This window comes from Falco biarmicus, chromosome 12, assembly GCF_023638135.1.
Source record: "Falco biarmicus isolate bFalBia1 chromosome 12, bFalBia1.pri, whole genome shotgun sequence".
In the NCBI taxonomy this organism is placed as follows: domain Eukaryota; kingdom Metazoa; phylum Chordata; class Aves; order Falconiformes; family Falconidae; genus Falco; species Falco biarmicus.
Genome location: NC_079299.1, coordinates 21,581,996 through 21,589,481, shown reverse-complemented (window position 1 = coordinate 21,589,481; position 7,486 = coordinate 21,581,996). Strand labels below are relative to the sequence as shown.

At 54.7% G+C, this 7,486-nt stretch overlaps 1 protein-coding gene across 3 annotated transcripts in view; it reads left to right on the top strand.

Annotated features, from left to right (window-relative positions):
• Positions 1-5,793: 5,793 nt before the first annotated feature.
• The window catches only part of TJAP1 (tight junction associated protein 1), a 40,116-nt gene continuing 38,423 nt past the window's right edge, over positions 5,794-7,486 (top strand). For 2 of the 3 annotated variants that reach the window (XM_056356809.1, XM_056356807.1), the window contains exons 1-2: positions 5,794-5,941; positions 6,999-7,073. The gene's annotated coding sequence lies outside the window, so the exon portion shown is untranslated. Of the gene's footprint in view, positions 5,942-6,232; positions 7,074-7,486 lie in introns of those variants that run through there. The other variant, XM_056356808.1, reaches the window with a different exon arrangement.

Sequence of the window (7,486 nt, the reverse complement as noted above, 5' to 3'; positions counted from 1 at the left end):
TGTGTGCCAGGCTTTCCCTTTTCTGGCACACACCCACAGGTGCCTCGAAGCCCACCTCCAGCCATCCCTTCTCCCTTTCCCTTTCCAGCTGGCAGCTCTAGCAATGAAACCTCTTAATCTCACCAGGAGTGTGCAAGCATTTAATGGGAGTCTCTTGAAGCAAATGTTTTGAGCTTCCTTGGTGCTTGCCCCTGAGCTTGCTCCTGGGTATTTACAGAGGTTGGCATCTCCTGGTGTTTGCAGCAAAACCTGGCAGGAGAGCCTGTTGCAGTGAATTTCAAGGTCATTTTACAAAACTGCGGCCTGTGCTTAGAAAGGCTTGAACCCCGGGTGCAGAGGAGAGGAGTCCATAATTAGCAGCCCCAGGGGATGTGGATGAGTGTTGGAGGGGAGGCTAATTGCAGACTGACTGGCTCCTTGGCCTTCAGCAGCTCCCGTGAAGCAGAGAAGCAGTGTGCTCAGCCAAGCACCAAGCGTGTCCTAGGGAAAGGTAATTCCTCCCTGGCCTGCCTGGACCCGTCCCTATAAACAACGAGAGCTGCACAGGGAGAGCAGTGCTGCAGATTTCACAAAATAAAAAAAGTCTCTGTGAGCTGCAGACATGCGCTAGGCACGCAGAAGGGCTCCTCGAGAGACGACACACAGCCACGTGCCTCTACCCGAAAGAGCCAGCGAGTCCCTGCTCTGCCCTCAGAGGGCTTTGGGGGATCAGCTCCTTCCCCCCAGCCCTGCACCCTGGCAAAGTGCTGTCCCAGCACCTGGGCATGCAGTGTCCTCCCCCGCACATGGGCTCTGCCCCACACGCGGACGAAGCCCCATCTGCCTGCGCACGCTGGGGTGAGCCGGCGTCATGCCTAACCCCTCCACCACCTCCCCATGCACTCTGGTGAGACATCCTCCCCCTTCCTTTCCACATACTTTTAACTCAGTTCATTTCAAACACTTTATTAGCATGACAAGCTAAACAAGTTTTGACAAAGGGGAAGGAAGCAGAGCTCCTTGAGTCTCGGTTGGAGGCTGACACTGTGACTCCAGCCTTTGCTTCCCGTGGGGAAATTTCACCTTGCATTGGAGCAGCTGTCCTGCTCATTGGGCACATGTGCCATTTCTCTCCACTCCTTCACCAGGCTGAATCGCTGGCACGGGAGGGTGGCTGCCCTTCAGTCTCTGTGGCATGGCAGCACCCATGCTGGATTGAGCACCCACTGGGGCGAAGGCTTTACGGGGAGTGCTGGCAGGGCACAGGCAAGGCTGCTGGGAGGAGAAACCGTGCAGTGCTGGGGCAGCTCCTCCTGCAGGGACCTCACCCCAGGGAGCAGTGGTAGCTGTGGTGTGGGTCCCAGCTGGGAACTGGCTTTTTCTGGCAGAATACCCTGTATAAGGTCACAGCCTGGTACCTGGTCCCTTGCGGAGCCCTGGAACCACGTAGAGTAAGAGTTGGAGGCAGCTGTGCAGGGCTCAGTGCAAGAGCTGGGATCAGTTCACCAGGTGAGCATGGCATGGAGCTGGTTACGAGCAGAAATGAAGGGGATGCCACAACCAAATACTTCAGGCCAGAAGACCCCAGCTTCTGCTGCCTGCCCCCAGCAGTGATGCTGCCAGTGCAAATTGAGTGCAGAGAATACAAATCCACTGCTGCCAGGCTCTGTGCTCCCTGCGCCACGATTAAATTCTGCACTAGGGACCAGGCAAGAGGCAAGAGCAAGATGTTGCTGCACTATTTCATGGCTAGTTAGAAATGGCCAGTAGGGGTCACTGATATCTATTTATTTTATTCTATTTTTATACATATGCATTTATAAATATACAAAAAAATGCATAGGCAGCAATTGTAATGAGGAAGTGTTGATGTGCAATGTATTAAGTATAGGATCCCCAAGGTCGGGCGAAAGTGCCCCTACATATGTCTGAAATACCAGCGGTAGCTGTGCATCCCTCTCTGCTCAAACCCCGTGATGGTGTGAAACCACCAAGCTGTGCCAAATGCCAGAGTACTGTGACGGTGGGTCTGTCATTGTTCTCCGGTTCTGCCTTCATCCTGTATTGGCAAAGATGCTTTGAGAGAGATTCAAGAGATTCAGAGATTCAGGCCTTGGGGGCAGGATATTGTGCCTGCTTGTCTTTTTGTGCAGTGCCCAGCACAATTACATCCCAACCGTGATGGGTGCCTTTAGGCAGTCCCATAAGACAAACAGCACTTTGGATTGGGATGGGTCAGAACACTGCTGTTCTTCTTCATCCACTGTTGCTGGGGACCCTGACAGCAAAGTGTTTGCCTGAGAAAAAACTCCAGGAGTTTTTTGAGGGTTGCATGTTTGTGTTAAAATTGAGCCCCAACCCACACTCTTATGTAGCGGGATGGACTGAATTATACACATGTTTGTTGTTAGCAACTGTTTTACTGGTGGGTTGTATTTTTCTGGTAGGTGCATGCTCCAGGCATACTGGCAGGATGTGTTTGGCTGTCCAATTCTGCATCCACAGACTTGTTTGGCTGTCCTACGCTGGCAGTGCTTCACTGATCTTATTGTTCCCCAGGTGCTGTTGGTTTTGGGTGCTGAGCTCCTCGTGTACCGGCATATACCAGAGTGCAAGCTCTGCTCAAAATACATCTTGGGTTTTTTGGTATTGGTGGGCTCAGACCATCCAAGAAACCTCTTCTGCCTCTGAGGGTTTCCCAGCTGAGGTCCATTGGGGAATCCTCTGTGCAGCTGGAGTCAGAGAAGTAGTGGAGGAGGTAATTGTTTCTTAGGAGTCCCTTCAGGAGTGCTGCACCCCATGCTGGAGGATATGGGACTTCACGCAACTCTCGGGCAGGTGTCAGCTCCGAGCTGGTCACCAAAGTGTGGTCTGGCACCCACCATCTTCCCTGCTTGACCTGCATTGGTGGGGAACTTGAGAAGACCAAGGCTGCACTGCCTTCTCCTGGTGGGGAGACATTATTTCTGGCATCTACCTCTCCGTTAGCCAAGACCGTAGGCACTTCAGAGGGATTTGTCCCTCCACAGGGTGGCACCTGCCCCTCCAGGGGTTCCTTTTATACAGTTACAGGGGTCTATATAAAGTGCTGCCAGCTGGAAAGTATTTTGAAGAGATTCCTCCCTGCTCTTCACTAAGGGTCATAAATTCAGATGGTATTTGAGAGAATCTCAAATGTACTTCCAGGACTGTTTGCTGAAGGCTTTACATCCGCCAGAGGCCCTTAAAATAAAAGGATTATTGGGAGTCAAGTGTTAGATTACCTGGTGCTTGTTAATTGAACTTCAGAGGCTTTAGTGAGCAACTGGCTCTAGCAGGGAGCAGCACTTTGGTATTAATGGTGTTATATAAATGAATATAATGTAACCTAACGTCATGCTTCCGCATCATGTGACATCTCTGGGCGCAGGGCAGCGGTGAGTCCAGCTAACAAGCATACCGGATACAGGAAAAGGCAGGGTGGATATGAGTGGAGAGGGAGAGGGACTGGGAATCCAAGGCCTTTGGGATCCGATGGAAGAGTGGTTTTTGGTGCTCAGAGCAGGTGACTGGTGTTCAGGCATCACGAGTTCGGTTCCTGCCTCCCCTTTGGCTCTCTGACCTTGGGATTTGATTTTGAGAGGAGTTGAGCTTAATGGAAGCAGTAAATGCCGAGACCATCTGAAAATCACTCTCTTCTTCCTGTGGGGCTTACTTCACCTAGGCTTGCAAAAAGCTTGAAGATCCTACTCTGACAGGTCACCAAAAGAAAGCAAAGGACTCTAATCATTGCTGCCATCAGTGCACACCCACGGAAACCTGAACAGGCCACAACTGTGAAGGCTCCAAGGCAGCAAGGCCTGGTGGAAATGAGAAACCTCATCAGCTATGAAAATTTCATCAGCTGGCGCGGTGGAAGCAAGAATCTGGAAGTGCAGAGCAGATGGGCAGCCTGGATTCTTGGAGCCATTGTCCTTCTGCTTGTTATCTGACTCCAGCACAGGGAGGATTTGGAGAATTTATGGGGGCACAAGTACCGAAGGCTTTCTTGAAATATCCCTGGCTGACGCGTGGCGTGGTGCAGACGGCACTTGCTGTGTGTGCAGCAGACGTTTTTGCACAATATTCCCAAGGTCATGGAAGAAGGGTCCTGCTGAGCACCTGTCTTTTATTGTGTAAGAGGGGGCACCACTTGGGCAGAGTTTCCAGTGCTGTGAGCCTGGTACTACCTGAATGCAAATCTGAAGGCTTAATAAACGTAGGACATTGAGGAACATCATCCAAATACTATCAGGACGTTTCCCAACCGTGCAAATTTCCTCTGGACTAGGCTCCATTATTTATCATGTGAATAATCAACTCAGGAGGTGTTTATAAAAGAAATGTTAATAGGGAAGGGGAGCAGAGGGTGAGTGTATGTGCCAGGCACAAGAGGCAATGGACAAAGTACCTGTGTGAGCTCAGAGTGGAATAAATGGGGCAATTTGGTTCAAAATTAAAATATATTGACTTTTTCAAGTCCCAAGGCTAGAACAACAGATGGAAGGCTTTGCAAATAAAGGCCAAAGCACATTACAAAACTGTGTCCAGGTTTGACTAGCTGCTATCTGCCTTTGACTGGTACATGTTGTACTCTGCCCCTCTCCTTTAAGAAGCAGGCAGTTATCCTTGGGGGTTTAGGTGGGCTTTCCCATTTATTCCTCTTCCTCCTTCTCCACCTGGCCCCACAGGTGGGATACTTCCCTAGTGACAGGTTGTGCTATGCCCCAGACTGTCATGATGTTTCTCACAAGCTGAATCACATAACAAGGGAAAGGAGCGGGTCCTGGACACTGGCTCCCAGTGAATTGTCCTGGCTGGCAAAGACCTGAACAGAGCAGATCACCTGCCATTACTGTGAGCCCATTTTGGGTCCTGACTGCACCCACGGGCTCCAAAAATACATGTTTGGGGTTTTTTTCCTGCTGTCATCTTCATCAGCTCAGGGGTTTAGCTGCCTCTTTGTAGGGTCTGCTCTCAACTGCATAACCTCGGAGGCAGCCTGCAAGGTGACCAAGGGCTGGAGCAGCCAGGAGCAAAGGCAGGGGCAGGTTCTGCATCCTTCCCAGCCAGGCCAGAGGCCTCTGCCAGGCCACGCAGCGCCTCGGCCCACCCCGCCTCGTTCCGTGCATTTGCAGACACCTCCGCCGGGCCACCTTCCCCCCGAGGGCACACAGGTGGCGGTCTGCTGGCCCACCCCTGCGCCGTGCCCTCGGAGGTACTTTTTGAACAGGCGTGTCTCACCAGGGAGACGTACTGAACGCGAACGTCCACGCAGCGCCCCGCGGGGGGGCCGCGGCCGCAGGCCTCTCCCCGGCAGGGCCGCGCGAACGCCTCAGGGCAGCGCCGGCGGGGAAGGGGCCCGCGCAGCCAGGCAAGGCTGTCCCGGGTGGAACCGAACCTACACGGAGCCGCCACCGCCGCCTGCTACCGTGGCCCCGGGCCCCACCAGACCGCAGAGGGCAAGCGGGGCCGGCCGGCACGGGGGCAGCGCCGGTGGAGAAACACCGTTCGCCTCGACCCCTCCTGAGGGGAGGGCACGGGCACCGTCCCCGGCACCGTCCCCGGCACCGTCCCCCCCGCCGCTGCCGCTCGAGTTTGCTCGTCCTGCCCCCCACCCCCGCGCGCGCCGTTGGTTTCGTCCCGTCGCCCCTCTCCCCCGCCCCTCCCCTCGCGTTGCCGCGGTGACGGGGGAGACGCACCGCGCGCCCGCCGCCGCGCCTGGCCCCGCCCCTCCCGTGCTGCCCGATGACGCAGCTGCGCTGCGGCGTGGGGATTCCGCCGGATTACCCGGCGTGCCCCGCGGCAAAATGGCGGCCTGAAGCGAGAGCGTGGGGCCGGGCCGAGCGGGGCCAAAGTTTGGGGCGGGCCCGAGGCGGGGCTGAACCGGGGCAGAACCGGCCGCAAAGTCGTTGGGACCCCGGGCGGAGCCGAGCCCGACCGGGTCAGAGCCGGGCTGGGGCTCCGGGGGCGGGGAGCGGGAGCGCGACCGGCTGGGGACCGAGCCCGGGCCCGGGCGGGGGCCCCTGCGCCCCCGGGCCTCGCCGGCCTTCCCGGGCGGCCTTGGGGCCGGCGCCCTGCGAGCGGGGGGCTCTCCCTGTCCCCGTGTGTGGCTCGGGGCCGGGAGGACGTGTCGTGTCCCTCGAGGACAGCGGGTCCGGGTGGGTCGCACCGTGGGCAGGGGGAGTCAGCCAGGCGGGGTGGGTGGCAGATGGGGACCGGGGGCGGCAGGGCGGGAGGGCCACAGCCTCTGCCTCGGGGAAAGGGCCGTTCCCGTGGGGGAGGGTGGTAATGCCATCGCCTTAGCAATCAATGCGTTAGGGAGCTCTCTCTCCCCGTGGGAGACCTGGGGCAGGGGAGCAGAGCAGGCAGGGAAGCTGCAGGCCGAGCCGGGTCCACGCAGGGTGTAGCCTTGCCTGGGTGATGGAGGGGTAGGTAGTGTAGGGGACAAGAAAGCAGTATCTGTGCAGGGAGCATTGCTGGAGTAGGAACTGCAAAGTGGCACAAGTCTAGGCCAGCATGTGTGTTAAAGAACCAGAGTTTTAAGTGACAAGAGGCAGAGTTGGAAGGGAGCGAGGGGTGCTCCCCTGGTGCCAAACCTGTCAGGGGGGAATGGGAAATTATCTCCCAGGCTGGACACCCTCTGTAGTGCAAGGAGTGCTTCCTACTATGGAATTAGTGAGCAGCCCCTGGGAATATGAGAAGAGTTTAAAAGAAAAACAGGTGAACAATAAATATGGAACTGCACCTGGCTCTGGGCTTGAGCACACTGCCTGTAGCAGAGTAAATGATCAAGTGCGAATAAATGCATTTTTAGATGGGCAGGAGATTGCATTGGTAGGCATCAGGGTGTGCAAATGATATGCAAGTCTGGCAAGGCTGAGAATGACCTAGATCTGAGAGATGCCAGGTGGATGTTGTCCGCTGAAAAGAATCATCCATCACACAGATAGTTCTGTGCCAGCGAAAGCTTTTCAGAGGTACGCATCTCTGTTTTACAGATTCAGAGAAGGAACTGGGATAAAGGGCCTACGTAAGAGGAAGCAATGAATCCTTGTTGAAGCATCAGACAGCAGGTAAGAAAGACAGAAATGAGCTGATGCTGAGTCAGGCCGTGTTCTTTTTGGTCCCACTACTTGAATTTTTTTGAGAATATGTGAACCACACATCTGAAAAACTGTCCCTCTCTGTGGCATTTTCTGTATCGTAGTAGGCCTGCATTGCCTGAATTGAGAGGCCAGGTTGTGAATGAAATGAGAGTGACCCTGAAAATTTCAGTAAGAGCTCCTGAGAAGTTCAAGCAGAGATGTAAGCCAGTGCTCTTTATGTGCTATCCAGAGAAACAGTCTAAAGTCTGTTCTGTCAGTGCTGAAGTAGCTGTGTTCTCTGTAATCACGAGAGGTCTACCCAGCCAGAATCCCAGTGAAATAATTTCTGATGATCCTGCTCTATTAATAATTGTGATGCCAAAGTTAGGTAACTCTAATGA